General features: G+C 41.9%; 1 protein-coding gene across 4 annotated transcripts in view; it reads left to right on the top strand.

The window, feature by feature from the left end:
- The first annotated feature begins 1,445 nt into the window (after window positions 1–1,445).
- Window positions 1,446–17,086, top strand: part of FHL2 (four and a half LIM domains 2) — a 38,536-nt gene continuing 22,895 nt past the window's right edge. For 2 of the 4 annotated variants that reach the window (XM_071430755.1, XM_071430757.1), the window contains exon 1: window positions 1,446–1,604. The gene's annotated coding sequence lies outside the window, so the exon portion shown is untranslated. Of the gene's footprint in view, window positions 1,605–15,376; window positions 15,515–17,086 lie in introns of those variants that run through there. The other 2 variants (XM_071430754.1, XM_071430753.1) reach the window with 2 other exon arrangements.

Consider the following 17,086-nt stretch of genomic DNA (forward strand, 5'->3'; position numbering starts at 1 on the left):
ATGTGTGAAAGTCATTTTCCACCAGAGGCTTGAATCAAGCTTTCAAATCATGCTGCTTGGCAGAGGGTGTGGAGGACATGCTGTTGCGAGCTTTTTAATGGTAGGATGAATGCCTCAGATGCCCACTTCTCATTGGTTTGAAAACTTAACTGGGCTCCATGTCAAGCCATAAATCAGTTTGTCATGCCAAAAAGCCTGGCACACAGTTTGTGTTAGCATCCAGCCTCTGCAGCTTGACCTACGCTTGTTGTCCAAACTGCTCAGAGACAAGCTGGGAGGTGATGCTCTCTCCTAAGGACTATTGCTCAATCAGAGCTCTGAAGAAATGAGAGAGAAGCAGGAGATGAAGGGAATTACGTGTTCTTCAGGACTGTGGAAGTAATAAATAAATCAGCAAAGGAGCTAAATCCCTCATCAAGTACTGCTGCTTCAGCCAGGGGGAGGAACAACCCGCAACCTTGGTTCAACAGCACAGCACTTCTTCAGATGAGTATGTTGCTGTAGAGAGTCTTTTGCCTGCACACAGAGTCTGCCTGATGTTATTTCTTTGTTATTTCTTCATCACACCATCTTACAGAGAGGTTTTCATTTTCCTCCTCTTAAAATAGTTCAACTTTGTACCAAGGACCATGTCTCTGCTACACCTTTCTCTGCAGACGTACATTGAAATGCAGAGATGGATCCGATATTGGCAAGGAGGTAGGCAGGTTGTAACTCCACCTCTGCACTGAGCATTGCTTGGACAGGTTTTCCTCTCCAGCCAGCAAGATTGTCCCCATGGGAGCTACTAGAAGAGCTTTTTCCCACCTCAAAAATCTTGCTCTTTTTTTTTTTTTTTTTTTTAATGCACTATTGTCCCCTTCACCCAGCACCACACTTACCTTGCAGCAGGAAGGGTACGACAAGCCCTGAGCAGAAAGTTCACTCCTGAGCTATAGTCCTGCTGCCAGCACAGACTTACTTTGTGATCTCAGGCTGATCTCTAAAGCTGCTGTCTTTTGTAGTGAGGTGGCACTACAGCTTCCTGCACGAGGAGGTGCAGGGCAAAAACAAGGCAGGACACAAGACACAAACTACCTGGCAACAGGTCTGCACACCTGGGGTGGACAGATGGACAGATGAAGGAGTGTTGGAGTTTGTGACATCCACAGAGCAGTCAGCACTTCTTAAGGTGTTTCTGTCAATCCCAAAGGCCTGACAAATAATCTGATTGATAAATTAGAGTTGCTCATATCTCAGACAAAATACTGAGCCCTGAAATATCACCATCTCCTCGGGGTGCCTTGCAGCACCTCCTGAAGGCATTCCCAAATGCAGCAAAGTGATGGGCTGGCACTGCTCAAGAGCACAACAGCCCTTTCCATCTCATGCAGCTCTAGCTGTGATGCCTTAAAAGGCTGGTGAGCACAGAGATGCTGCAGTCCTTATCTCCTGCCCATGGCTGCTGCTTTGGAGATATTATATTTATAGCTCACCCGCAGCACGGATGCCCAACTGTCTAATTATGAAACATAGAGTTTGGGCAATCCAATAAAGAGGCAAGGCTGTCCTGTCCTCTCTCATTCACAGACTCATGAGCAGAGGCAGCACTGGGCTGCAGCAAGGTAAGATAGTGCCTTGTTTTTGTTTTCACTGTCTTTTGAGCCCTTTTCTCATTTCCACCTGCAATTTGCCACGACTTCTCACTCAGGGCTCTGCATTGACCTCTTGAGGGTAAGGCTGTTTTCTCAGGGGAAGAGTGGGCTTTAAGATGTTTGTTCCTCTCTTGCTGCCAGGGTAAACACAGAGAGTCCCTCTTTGTATTCCCAGCCTGCTGTTGGGAACCAGGTGCTAACTAACAGCTGCTCTCTAGTTTCTTCACTAATAATACACTGTCATGTTTTCATGTTCTCAAGGAACACGACCATATCTAACTCTAGACACTTCCCTGGTTTGTATAGCAAACTGAATTGCTTCAGGCAGAAAGCTTTTCATTAGTTTTTGGAGGCTTTTTCCCCTCTATCAGCATTTTCTTCCTTATGGTGCATGTTTGGAAAATAAATAGATAGTGGGGGGAAAAAAGTGGCCAGGCAGAAGGAACATTTTACTTCTTTTTCCCCTTTCAGACCATTTTCTAGTGGCCATGAAAGAAAAAAAAAGGAAAATTGCAGGTGATGCTTGTTGATTTCATGCTTTAAACAATTACTTGCTATGGATTACAGCAGCTGAGGGAAAAGGAAAAAGAAAGCAAAGCACTGAATCATAACTGTGTGTCAAAGAGGAATTCATCAAAACTAGCCTGTAAAATAGCAGTAGCAATAACTGCCAAATGACAATTATCAGGATATTGTTATATTATATTACTTATAACCTCATCTCGTGAGAGCATTAATTTTCAAATGAAGCCAATAAAAGAACACCTCTTAGGAAAAATAAGATTATTTGCGCATGTGAGTACATTTGTTTGGATGCATTTACAGATATATTTTTTATTATAAATATTTTTATAACCAAAAGCTTTTAAATCCAAGGATCACAAAATATGACACAAAGGTAAGAAATACTAATTTACTTTTAGCCTAAAAGCTAAAGCTATCACACATTGCACTAGAGTTTGTTTACTATTCCATTATTCAAGAAGTTAAATGAAAGAAGGGTTTTTTCAGATGCTGAGTGCTTCATGGGCTTTGGCAGGATCTCTGGTCCCTGGTACCCTGAGATGCAGGACTCCTTAGACCTGACCCAAGGCCAGTGCTTGTAGGAAAGGACAGCCCACTTCAAAGTACTTGGGGTTGAGGTCAGATCCTCGGTGAGGATTTCAAAGGCAGGAGGTCAGATGATTACTTGGTCTAAAGCTGCTGGAGAGGCACTGGCTGAAGATGAGAGGTGGTGTTCACATTGGTGCCACTGGTGCAGCACTTTGGTCTGGTCCCAGGGCTGTCCTGGGGGAAATGCAGCCCCGGGGCTTTGCCCAGGCCATTACACACCCATGGCCTCTGAAACCAAGTGAACACATCCAAACATGTCCTAGAGATAGGATTTGCTCTTAGGCCATGCCCAGGAGGGAGAGCCCTACACGTCTGGTCAGGAGACCAGCATGATGAGTGAATCTCAGTGCCTGGGACATCCTGGTGTCCTATTTGATTTATGAGTAAAGACATGGCCTCTGGGGTTACCCCCATGTATCCAACCTCACCTGTGACAGGCACTCTTACTCAGGTAAAATGTCATGTCTGGCTTAGCTTTCCAGGTTGTGCCAGTGTGGGCTGTGACAGTCAGTGTAGATAGTGCTGAGACAACATGCTTAGGGACATGTTTGCTCCAACTTTCATGTCAAGAACAGCACATAACTTAAGTGGAAGAATAAAGTAATGTAAAATACCAAATTATCCACACACGCACTTTTCTTGGAGCTTTGTGGGTGCCTCGGAAGGCTCCAGACACTGCAGCCAGCACCTCACGTATTTCCCTGTTCCCAGCTATAACCATCTGGCCACTGCACCATGGTCTGGTCAGATGTGCACAGAGCTCCATCTTCTGCTCCCCAGCATTGGTGAGATGAGTTTCCTGTTACCTGGGGCCCAAAGGCAGCATGTCCCACCAGAGATTGCAGTGTTTTAGAGGGGCACCAGTGGGACGTGGCAGCTGCCTTCACTCGTCTGGTACAAGATCTTGCTATTAAGCTAAACAGATGTGCTTCCACAGTAAATTGTGCAGTAAAGAAATCATGTACAAAACTAGTATTTTTTAATAGAGTAGTCTCACTTCTCACATGCTAGAAGTTTTCTCATGTCCTCAAATTCTTTGCCTATCTTCCAAGCCTCAGGCTAAAACAATATAAATGAGAAAATCATCCTGGTTGGGCTCTTAGTGTTAAAATATTACAGTCACTGGTGTATTGACAGTGTTCCCTTTTAAAAACAAGAAGCAGAAGCAACATTCCAATCATGTACAGCAAAGCATTAGCTTTTTAAAAAAACTGTGTTGGCCAAAAGTCTTTAGCTGGAACAAAATACAGGAACATACATACTAATGCTGTGATTTTTCATGGGATTTGAATTTAAAAGTGAAATTAAACAAAAAGACCCAAAGCCTGTTTCCAAAGTGAAGCCATTCTAAAGGCAATCTCCAACAATAATACTTTGTTCTTACCTAGCATTTAAAAATATGATTAATGGATGAATAACTTTACTTTTTCCCTTGCAAAGAGCAAGCCATCAGAACAAGGCAGACCTTTGACTGCAGCTGGCAAGAGGCTGTGAGGGGGCAGCCTCATTCAAACACTTCTTTAGCGCAGAAAATGTAAAAGGCTATTTTACAAAGAAGAAAACCAGAGAAGGAAGTGGATGTGAATACTGACTTGGGGGTGAAATCCTGGCCCCTCAGATATCAATGGGAGTTCTCTCAGATGCATCCACAGATTATTTTAACAAAACCCAGATCTCTTTCTTTTCATCCTAATTTTAATAGTACCAAACTTGTGTAGATTTGTACCACAAAATTGCATTTGCATGTTTTTCCTCACCATTTTCCTTCTTTGTATGTTGTCTAACCAAACCACAGACACTCTGACACAGTTGTTTTTCAGTGAGATGAATTATTACTGACTGCAATATTTTATCTTTGGCTTTATATCACAGTGAGTACAGTTTCATGCTAATAAATCTCAGGCTGTTTCAACAATGTTCATCATCTAACACTGATCAGCTTTGAGAAGCATAGGTCATATTGCACAGTCCTAGTTTTTCCAAAAGCAGCTGGAGCAATTTTGCCTGGTTTTGCTCAACTCCCTCTGACAAACAGAGAAGGAGGATTACCACAGATATTTCAAAGGGATCCATCAACTTCAGAAAACTCAAAAAGTTTCTGCTGCAGGTTGATTTACTGGCTACTGTTAAAACATGCTTACCAAGAATTAGTGACACTGAAAGAGCAAGAAGAAAAATATTTTCCCTCAAATTCACTTCATATTTTCAATAATATCATTTATGAAGCCATTTATGCAGGTTCTCTTTTATAATATTCTTTCTTTTTCCATCAGTGTCTCTGGAACTCCCATATCACAACAAATTGGAATTAAACTTTCCTTAAAAAGGAAAATAAGTGCTTTGTCATGAGAATAAAATGGCACATGAGTGGGGACAGAAGCTGTTTCACACACTCCATAAACAAAGCTTTCAGATCAGCATATTCCCTGTCAAGTTGAACAGATTTTCACCAAGGTCTTCCTAGAAATTTGCATGCTTTCTGTAGGAGGGAAGCACTGACAGCATTGACTAGTGCTCCTTTTTGGTAGTCTGTGGCTAGGGAAGCAAAGCTCAACATGCCTAGAGATTACCATACGAAAACAGAAATACCTGCAAGCCATTGATGCCATCACACAGAAGCCCATTATTCTGTTATTTATCCCATTTTCTAAGTGCTTGGTATCCTAATTCCCAATGCATGGTTTCCATTGCAACACATCTCCCTGCCTCCAGCGCTGGGTGTAGAAGGCAGCAGGACACTCAGGGGTTTGGAAGACTAATTATTGTACAGAGAGAGATACAGCATGGCACTTTTGGTACAGAACAACAACAGAGAGGAAGTTCTCAGAACAAACTCTGTTGTACTTTTCAGCTCCAGCACATAAGCCTCAGTCAGGAATTTGTGTGAGCACAGGTTAAACACGTGCGTTACGCGCTTGCATGGCCTGCAATTCACTGGCAAGTGTTTCTTCTCTCAACATCCTTTTAGGGGTGAGAAATAGCACTTTTTCCTAATTCAGAAAAAAGAAGTGAGGGTCTTCTAAGAACCAGAGCTGAGGGCAGCCATGCTTCCTTTCTGCCTTTTTGCTCTGTGTTTTTCAGTGCAAATGTAGGGTGGATGTGTGGCTTAGTGAAGGAAATAGCAAAGACTCCTGGGTCCAGGGCATGCTTACAGAGAAAGCTGGCAGGAGAAACAATGGGGGCATGGCTGTGGAAGTGCTGTAGGCACTCAGGAGAGCAGTCTGCCTTCCTCACAGGTCTTCCTCTGCCCTCTCCTGCAAGTGAAGCTCCCACTGCCTGCCAGTGCTGTGTTTGCTGCCAGACAAGCCAGCCCCTTCCCCACATTTTTTGCTGGATATCCAAGTGTTAGAAACTCTTCCTTGCAAATGAGGAATCTGGGTTCCTGGAAATCCTTCTGGATACAAGGAAGAGTCAGCATCATTGTGGACAAGCTCTTCAGGGACACACAAATGGGCAGTGCTCAGTCATGCCAGGCATTTATTTATATTGTAGCAACCCAGCCAGGACTCACTGGACTTTATGGTTAGACATTATGGATAAGCAATAGGATAAGCACTGCTTCATAATGTGAGTTCTGACTCCTCTCTAATGATTCATAAAAATTGCCTATCTTCCTGCAAGAGACACTTCATCTTCAAGACAAGCCATTGGTACAAGTTTTTCTTCCATTTTACTCACAACATTTGAATTTCATTCAGATTAAGACAGCAACTCCACTAGACAGCCATGGGAATCTAAACTTGGCAGGGACAAACACAATCCATATTGCTATCAGGCTGACAATGGATGGTATATTTTTTCAGCTCTGTGTGAAGTGGTAGACATGAAATTCACATCAGCAACCAAAGGTTAACTTTAATCCTATTATTTAAAGGGCCTGAGCGCTTATAGGGTTCAAAGTAAGCACAGGCCTAAGAAGATCAACAGCAAGGACTCTACTTCAAAGTGCACAATCTAAGCTCATGTACTCAATCATAATATATGTCTGAGCCTGCATCTCAGACCCTCTCAGTTTATCTGTAGTATATACAAACAGTAGCTGAGAAGAAAAATAATTGTTGCCATACAGAAGGATCTTTCTACAAAACAGGATGTCCCCAGTCATGGTCAGAATGGAGAGAGTGACTGTTTCTACTTACATCAAAATATTATGAATCTAGAGTAATTTGGGAAGTGATTTGCAACTGTATGCTTCTTTTGAATATTAGGCAAGTTGATGGGTTTGAGGAATGATAGGACCAACAGATAACCAGTCCATGAGCAAGAGATGGCTGTAGCAGAAGAGGCAAAATTATCTCTTTTTTTTGCTCCTGTGTTCATTGTGAGGAACTTGGAGAGCTTCCTGCAGCAGAATGCTTCCTTATGGGCATCGTCAGAGGATCTATTTCAAGCTGAAGTGTCTGTAGAAGAGGTACGGAGCAAATAAGCAAAATTAATAGGAAGATAATTTTAGAACCAGATGGTGTTCATCCAACAGATTTAAAGGGACTGAAGGATAAATTAGCTGAAATAATAATAATAGTCCATGGCCTCTTACTTAAAACAGACTTAGAACTGAGCACCTGAATGTATCCAATACAGCATCAGCCTTTTCAAATTCTTCCAAGAGAAAATGGGAGAAATAGAGCCTGGTAAGACTGACAAATTTAGTAGAAATCACTATTAGGGTAGAGAAGATGGGTAAATATGATACATTGTGAGAAATTCAATATACCTTGGTAAGGAGAAATCATGTTCTTCAAATCCACCAGGTTCCTGTAAGATGAAAAACAGCATAGAGATACAGGAGATCTTTGGTTGGCAGCATCTGCCTATTTGTCCTTTTCCATGTATTCAATAAGGGCTCTGACCACAAAACCTTAAAAACACCTAAGCAGTAATAGGATAAGAGGGAAGATATTTGCATGTATGGCATAAAACCAATTGAAAGATAGGTTTTACAGTAAAGAGATTAATAGGACATTATTAGTGGGAATTTCTAAGACTGAGAAACCAGATGAGAGAAAAGGATCTTAAGCAAAAAAGATGAGTGGGCACTAGAACAGCCTCTTATACTGAATGTAGATGAGCATAAAACCATGGGATGGAAATGGAACTTTAGCTATAAAGTAATGGTTCTGAAATGTTTAGCTGGGTGTGAAATTTAAAGGTTATATAGGTTTGCAAAAAAACCCCAAAACCAACAGAACACATGAAGCCATAATGCAAACTGAATGTTAAAGTTTTGGCCACATCACCTGAAAAACTAAATTGTCATATTGAAAAATTTTAAGGAGGAGTGATAAAACACGAGAAGTAGCTTTCATGCAGACTGAACAGGCAGACTGGGACTCCCTGGCCTAGGAGACATGGCTGAGGGGAGATATAAAGATTGACAAAGACATGAACAGCCTGTAGCATATGAATAAAGTTTCTCATTATATCTCCAAAGGTAAGACCTAGGAGGCCTCTAATGAAACTAGTAGGTAATATGTTCAAAATTAACACAAGGAAGATGGTTCTTCAGCTACACAGAGTAGAGCTACCTACTCATCAGCTTTGATCTTAGCCTGCTGGAAACTGTGAATTTCCTTTCAGGCAATCAGGAGGGAACTGCAAGTTCATGAAAGTGATATTCAGTATGAATACTGCCTCCAGGTTAAGAAATCCCCAAGCCAAAAGTTGCTGGAGGCTGGCAGAGTATTATGAAGAGATATCATTACATTGTTTTCTCACTTTCTTCCCAAGATATTTCCCAAGAGCAGCATAACAAATTGGAGGAACCCTGCTTTCAGTGATTCTCATATTGCTATGGTGTGATCTGAATAACTACAAATGACAAGTTCTCCTGACACTATTCATCCTTTACAAGCATGAATGTTAGACTGAAAACTTCAGTCTAAATATTCCTTCCTTCCTTCCTTCCTTCCTTCCTTCCTTCCTTCCTTCCGCCACTTCCGCCACTTCCGCCATTTCCTTCCTTCCTTCCTTCCGCCACTTCCTTCCTTCCGCCATTTCCTTCCTTCCTTCCTTCCTTCCTTCCTTCCTTCCTTCCTTCCTTCCTTCCTTCCTTCCTTCCTTCCTTCCTTCCGCCACTTCCTTCCTTCCGCCACTTCCTTCCTTCCGCCACTTCCTTCCTTCCGCCACTTCCTTCCGCCACTTCCTTCCGCCACTTCCGCCATTTCCTTCCTTCCTTCCTTCCTTCCTTCCTTCCTTCCTTCCTTCCTTCCTTCCTTCCGCCACTTCCTTCCGCCACTTCCTTCCGCCACTTCCTTCCGCCACTTCCGCCACTTCCTTCCGCCACTTCCTTCCGCCACTTCCTTCCGCCACTTCCTTCCGCCACTTCCTTCCGCCACTTCCTTCCGCCACTTCCTTCCTTCCGCCACTTCCTTCCTTCCGCCACTTCCTTCCTTCCGCCACTTCCTTCCTTCCGCCACTTCCTTCCGCCACTTCCTTCCGCCACTTCCTTCCTTCCGCCACTTCCTTCCTTCCGCCACTTCCTTCCTTCCACCACTTCCTTCCTTCCGCCACTTCCTTCCTTCCTTGAAAAATTAGACAGAGATCTGCCAGGGGTGACTTGGACATTGTCACTTCTGCCCTGGAAATTAGTTAGGCGAGTTCTTAAGGTGTCTGCCAGCTGCTCAGTTTTTCAAACCTGTCTTTGCTCAGGAGTTCCTGAGGCCTCTGGCTGTCTGATAAAGTGAAATGGGAGTCTCAAACGTTGCTGTTGGTTATTTCCAGAGGGTAATAACAGTGCAGGGTGATCAGGAGTGCAGGCAGAAAAAGTGCTAAGGGGAGCAGAAGCAGGTTATACCCCCCGAAGTAGGGTTTTGGGGAAGCTATGAGCAGTGGAGCAGTGGGAGGGAGAAAGACTTTGAAAGGGGATTTTGCCTAAAAATGCAGAAGTGTGCTGCTGGGAACACCACAGGTAATGGGAGCTATTTTTTACAGAATAGCAGGTCTCTGGTGCACTCAGAAACACAGAGTCATTAATTTCTTGGACCAATCACAGTGTGTTTGTTTCATGCATCTAGAATAGGAAAAGATAAATCATGATTATATGAAAATTAATAAATCCTAAATTAAGGGGTAGTATTTGCCAGCTCAGAAGACCAGCAATTACTGCAACTTCTGTAGTAATTTTACATCCCAGATTCCATCTGCAAGGGTAGGAAACCCAAAAGGTTCTTCCCATCAGTCATATTCAGGCCCCATATGGCAGTCAAGTTGAATCCAAAGGAATGAAGCAAGAGCTCCTCTGCATAGGTCCCTACACTATTACCATTTACAGTCATATGAAGACCCCTGACCTGTTGTTGATTTCATCTCTCTATCCCAAAGCCCTTCTGCAGACATGCCACTAAGGTCTCTACCCTTGGTACAAACTGTGAACAAACTGTGGAGCTGAGGGGTTTAGTGAACACCTAGAAGCCAAAGTGAAGATGGCAAAGACCAGAATATTTCACTCTAGTTTCCTTAAAAGTAAAGACCCTCCTTAGTGAGGGGAAAGAATGAGAAAGAATGCTAGGGAAAGTAGGGGAAAATGCTGCATTCCATAAGAATTGTTGTCTTCCACTCTCTTTGCTGTAAATCTTCATTATTTCTTCACACAGTTCACAGCCTGGTGAGGGCTGTTCAGGGTGGCTGCCCCACATGGTACAGGCAGCTACTGCCTGGGGAGTTGTTTGATGGGCTGCCCTTATCCTGCAATGGCCTGTATGGCTTTTTTTGAATCCATGAGGTCCTGGGATAGATTTTCTGACAATGCTGCTTGTCCAGTGAATGACCTGTCAGTCCTGTAATATGGTGCCTCAGCTTTCCCAGCTTTTGGAAACTCATCTGACAGCAAGGGGGATTTTCCTTAGCAGATACCATTCCTTTAATCCCTGGGTTGATCCTTGAGGCTTCCTCTGGTGTTCTGTCTGCTTCTTCAAGCATCATTGCACTACTCCTCTGTGATCAAATTGTGTTCCTCTGCACATCAGTGATAAAAGCTGTTTGTACTCAGCTGGGAGAGAGGAAAGCATCAGAAAAAGAGACACAGTTGTCTTTCTGTTTGGGTCATCCATTGTAAGCCCTCTCCTACATCTCAATTGTCCACAGAGAGAAGGGTATGGGAGCAATTACACAGAAAGTGACAGACCACAGGTGTCTCACTGCCATATTCACTTTGGGACACCTCTTTCAGGAGATAGATTTTCCTGAATGAAACTGGGGCTAACTGGCTCAAAAGTCCTATCTAACTTAAAAAAATTAATGAAATCTTTGTCCAAACTGACCATAATGGTCAAAAATGCTTTCATCTCTATGTCAGACCCTGTGATCACAGAGATACATTTGTATCTGAGTCTCATAGCATCATATCATCCTTCTAAAGATAACTTTTCCTATGAAAATCAGAAGTTCTTTGATGATATTGAACCATGGCACCTTTCTCTAAATTACTGAAGAAAATTGTTGAACACTGCATGTGAAAACTATAAAGTATTAAGAAAGTAAACATGGAAGTTTTGGGGTTTTTTTACATATTAGATTGGAGTTTCTAAATCATTAAAGTTTCCTCATTGATTTAGGCTAAACATCAATAGTAGAAGTCTTACATCATCCAAAAGCAGACAGACTTTCTCTATCTGCCTTGGCTGGAGTGGTTTTAATGGGTTGTCCAAAGATGTCTGTAATTCTCTCATCAGAATCAGTGAAATTCTGATATTTCTTACCTGATATGTCTTTCTACTTGAAGTTCGAGTCTCCTAGGGGAAGAAAGGAAGATCAAAATATTGCACAAAATCTTGTGACTTGGAAACTGAATTGGGAAAGACAATACATGCTGAAAATATCTTTTTATCCTTTTCAAATTCCTCATATTCTTAGGGAAAATACATATCTGTGAACATTTTATGAGTATGAAATTTCAGGAAGATTTAATATTGCATACCTGTTATTTTAGGTTTAATGAACTAAAATGCAACCTCTGCACTAGTCTACACTCCTTCCTAAGTCTTAGTGCCAAAACCAGCAGCTCTCCTAAATGCACCCTCTCATATTCAATTGAAGCTTATGTTACATAGATTCAAGCATCAAAAATGGGATTAGTAGAATTCTGATAAAGGAACTTAACAGTTTCCAGGATAAATTGGTGGAGTAAGGAATCAGCCAGTAGCTTAGCCATTTTCAAACCCAAAAGTGTATATTTTCTCCTCCCCTGCTCTCTCAGAGACATTATATTTCTCATGTCTCAAACTGGGGGAAATAAAAATATTCCACTTCCAGCTGTCTCTTTCCACTACTTTTCTTTGTTCATTCTTTTCAGCCAGAAAAGGAGATAAGTGCTGAAATTATAGTTATTCCAGCATCAGCCCAGTAGCTGAAATGAGACTTATGAGGGCTTAGTAAAATCACTGAGAAATCCTGCTATGAAAATGGTACTATTTCCACCTTTTTTACCCATATGGAAGTACAGCATTCTACATGTAGAATTAACCTGTTAAACACACAAACCACTGAAGAACAAGCAATATATGCTATGTAAATGCTATACACATGAGGAAAATATAAACCATAGGATAAATTTCTAAATCACTGTAGTGGAACTTGCATTTCCACTCTTGGTTTAGGCCCACTGTTGGAAGCACTGCCCCTATTTTCATTGTCATGACTCCTCTGAAGCCTTGAAGATGCCTGATCTCTGCTGGGTTCTTCAGAGAACCAATGAACTAAAAATAAAATATACCTATTGAAAAAGAAGAAGTGGGTTGCATAATGAATTTGTTAGTGAAAGGGCCTCTGTCCTTTCCTCCCCATCTCTCTGAAAATTAATGAAATTTGTGGCTCTCCCACCCACTCACACCTGTTGAATTTGAGTCTGGTGGGAAAGAGGCTGGGCAGGGCTACCAATCACTGATGGATATTTACTTGCCAGATAAATGTGGAGTGAGTGGTCCTGAAGGGGGGTAAGGGGTCTGAATTCCCTGTATCTTCCCTAGTAGTGTGTGATGGAGTGCATACGCCTCATCCTGGGATAAGGGAAGGTGCTGCCTGATCACCTTCCTCATCCCTTTCACAGCCCCACACAGTCTTGATGTGGCTGCTGAGTGTCCAGTCCCATAGTGAGCCCACAAACCAATGGGTTTTAAATCAGCAGAGGCTCTTCTGCTTTCAAGGAGTCAGAAGTGTTATATTAAAATATGCAAAAATTCCTTTATCCTCCTTAAGTCAACCCAGACCCGCAACAGATAAACTAAATCATTTCAGCTGGAGCCAGTATATATTTAAACTTATAATTATGAGAAACACCTGTCTTGTATCAAGGATCATCAAAAAATCTCTGTCAGACTTGCTGCAGTAGCTGTCAATAGACAGATGGGGAACTAAGAATGTCATGGAAATTGAAAAAATCAACACATTCAGAATGTTTAGTTTGTTAGCAAAGTTTGGAATCAAATAGCCCAATTCTAATTACCTTGAAGGCCTTTTCCCTTTTTTATGTGCACCACTAAATCAGAGCTGAGGTAAGAACAGAAACTAAGATGGAAATAAATTATTATTGTTGCCACTATGCAATAGTTTAACCTAAAAGAGAGAAACTATTGCTCCTATTATATTTATGCTCTAGCTAGTCCTTTGTAAATTTCCTAGCAACTTACACATGTGTTTGGCTGTCCTAAGCTTTATATTTACAGATATAAATAATATATATATTATTTAAATATATATTATATAAAAATATATATTTATTTGTGTAAATATATATAATATATATAATATATAATACATATATTATATATATTATATATATTATATAATATTATATATCATAATATATATTTATATATACTATTATATATAATATACATATTATATGTTATAATATATATATTATTTAAATATATATTTATTTGTGAAGCTAACAAACAGAGAGATGAAATCTGCTGTCCAAGGGCATCCAGGAACTCACTGATGGGGCTGGAAACCCAGCCAGTAGCTCTCCCAAGATATAGGAGCAGCTCCAAGGTAGCTCATGGGTTCAATGAAAATTTTTCACTCCCTGGTTTAATTCATTTTACAGTGCCACTGCAAATTCGAGGGAAGAGTCAGGGACTCCCCTGGAGTGCAGCAGCTTTGATTTAAATCAGATTTAATTGCCATGGCATCCTTAATCCTGTATGCCCATTGTCAGCCTGTTTTGAAAACTCAACAGTAAAGGCTGGATCAACTGACAACCAGATCATTGCTGATCATCAAAATAACTTACATCTGTAAAGGAGAGGTAGCTTCTGATAGAAGAACTAGGAATGGCCCTTCCCCACCATTTTAAAACCATTGCTTTTCTAGATTTGGAGTAACACTGAGGCCAACTAACACATTTCACCCCCATTCCAAATCTGCCTACATTTGGGTGCATAAGAGGACAGCAAGTACAGGGCAGGGTTCTGGCACAAGTTTGTCTTGCAGGAGAAACTGTGATCTAACCCATGTGCATGTCTGCACCACTGCTCAGGCACATGCCAGAACCAAGTAGCCAACACTGGACTGCCTGGCATCTTCTGCATGCAAAACAACAGCAAGGCTCTCTTGGGACAATGGGCTTTACATATTTATCCTTCTGGTTTCCCTTAAGGTTGAAAGGATTCATATTAAAGCACCTCCCTTTGGCAAGCGCCAGTCATTACTGAAGAATTACCCTGAAATGCCTCCCCAGCCTACACCTCAAGCTGCAGAGAGCAGCTCTCCCTTTGCTTCTGATCCAAATTCTCCCCTCTGGGAGGTTTCCCAGGACCCTCATTGTTTTGATTGGCAGAATGTGTCTCTGCTAGAGTGGCTGATAAATGAAATTGGATTTTGTAGCAGAAAAAGTAGTTCCTGATATAGTAGGATTAATAGTTCCCCCTCTTCTTACCATGTGCACACTGGCAAGGCTCTCAACTGGGTACTGAGCATGTGCTGAGACAATCTGTTCCTTTGGCTTTCTCTTAGAAAAAGATGGTTGGTTTTGGTTTCATTGATTTCCCCTGCTTTTGTTCATTTTCCTCCTGATTATGGGGAAGCTTGGCAAGAAAGAAGGGTGGAGAGAAATTAGACTGGGGTCTGAATGCTCATAAAGAAATGCCTGCACACGTGGTCTTTGTAAAAATGTGCATCTCTCCACAAAGAAGAAGAGAGACAGGTTGTTTCACTCTTCTTTGGCAAGACATTCAGCAGGCAAAATGACCAAAGCAAATAAAGCCTCATATTGATTTTAACCAAGGACTTTATTATCTCAGCCAGGTGAAGAGCCTTACAAATGTTGGGGCTTGAGTTGCTGTAAAACCTCTCCTTCTGCAAAGAGCGAGCTCTCGGATTTAGCAAAGCTGTGTTATTAATAAGCATCAGGGGTTTAGGGAAACAAAGGCTGGAGGAGGGGAGAGGGAGCCTTATTTTAGGAAGGGGGCCAAGAAAGACAAGATGTTTAGGAGGGGGAAGTATTGACACCCTTGGAATAGAGAACGTGTCGAATGCCAGCTGCAGAGCGCCTCAAAGAATGAGAGTCTCCGATGCTTTTGTCTCCTTATATGGTAAAATGATAGCGAGGGGTTTCACTAGGCTGGGGAAGGCAGCAGCCTCTTTCCACACTCGCTGACTGCAGAGCTGCGCTCGGCGGAGCCGCTCTGTGCAGGCAGCTCTTTGAAAGCCCCAGCTGGCTGCACAGCTCTCGGCTGCGGGCAGGCCAGAGTGCTCTTGGCACTTTTGTTAATGGATGTGACCCCCTGTCCCCGGTCCAGGAGGTGGCATTAACTGCCCGCTACTGCTCTGTAAGTAAATATCCCTTTTTTCCCCGAACACATCTTTGGAGGTGTCGCTTTAAACAAAGGGTGCAGAGAGGAGGAGAGGGTTGTTCAATATCCCCGTGGATTATTGGGGAAGGATGCGAGGAGAGAGATTGCCGGTCCCCCTTTCTCCTGAGTGCACGGGCAGGGGTGTTAAGAGGACAAAAAGACAAATTTCTTATGGCAGCAATTACTGCTGCATGTCCGTCAGTAAAGTGACACATCAGCGAGCTGATGAGGCACCGGGTCTTTTCATGTGTAACTATTTTTAATGACTGTATTGTGCTGCGTGTGTAATCCACCGGGGAGGTGATAAAAAGTAGAAGATGGGGTCTTAGATTCCTTACACCTCCGTGCACTCCTGCTGCCGGGCTCAACAAAGGAGCATTTTGGTACTGTAGCAAGAGCAGATGCACATGAAACAAAGGTAGCCTCTCCTCTTTGCAGGCAAACAGCGTGGATAGATTGTGTATGGGAAAAATAGGTAGCCATCAGCATTGTATTTCTTCTTTTTATGTGGAGAGAATAAATTAGAATACAAATCCCAATTATTAGCTCTGCATTCCTTCTTTTTGTGCTTCTCTCTGTGTGCATGTATGCGCAGCCACAATAACCCAGTCCTTACTGTATGCTAACGTGGATTTCTCTGTGTATGTAATAAAGGAAATACTAACTTTTGTCTGCATTGATGGCTGTTCCAAACTTTTGACTTCCCCCAAGGGATACGGCTTTTATTTAGTTGACCAAATACCTGCATATTCCAGCTTTGCTCTGTATGGAGACACACAGCTTTGCTGAGTACAGCAAATGTCATAAAAAGATAGATACCAGCAAGTCAGTCTGTAATTGCCACCCCCCTGACTCCAATCTAGAGGTATATTAACTAAGATTGCTAATTGACATTGAGATTGTCAGGGTCAGTATCTGTAACATTTATTGATGGTTATGCGTATTTATATGTTGTCTTGAACAGGAATTGTTCTAAAAGGGACCAACATCTATCTGTTGGTCCCATCTATGTTATTACATACACAAATTCATTAAATGTGAAAGAATGCTCCAATTATGGTTGTCTCTGGGTTTCTGCTGTGAACCCTATTTTCATCAGTTCATTAATTTATTGGACTCCCAGGTTTCTGGGCAAAATCTTCTGTGCCTTTTATCAGCCAGATGGTAAACTTTGAACATGATTGCTTCAAGCATTTGGATATGGAAGAAAAAAAAAAAAAAACCAGCACCAAAAAACCCCCATGTGTTTGTTTATTTTACAAAAATTTAGGTCTGTTTTGTGCACCTGTAGACATAACTGGCAAAGGATGGATTCTAAAGGTTGCTGTTTTTCAATAAAACCTTACCAATTCTTGGTGACATATGGAGAAATATTTTTAAAAGGATATGAGTTGCTGTATTGAAAATTCAGTTCCTGACACAGCCTAGCATTACTATCAAAATCTGATCAGAGAACCAATAAAACTGTCTTTTACTCTTGCCATAGGGTAAAATGACCTCTGGCTTGTGAACTAACATGTGGTTGAGGTGAGTGGGGCAGCTGAAAAG

The sequence above is a fragment of the Agelaius tricolor genome, unplaced genomic scaffold (genome assembly GCF_023055355.1).
Source record: "Agelaius tricolor isolate 1412-34295 unplaced genomic scaffold, bAgeTri1.0.p SCAF_7, whole genome shotgun sequence".
Classification (NCBI taxonomy): Eukaryota; Metazoa; Chordata; class Aves; order Passeriformes; family Icteridae; genus Agelaius; species Agelaius tricolor.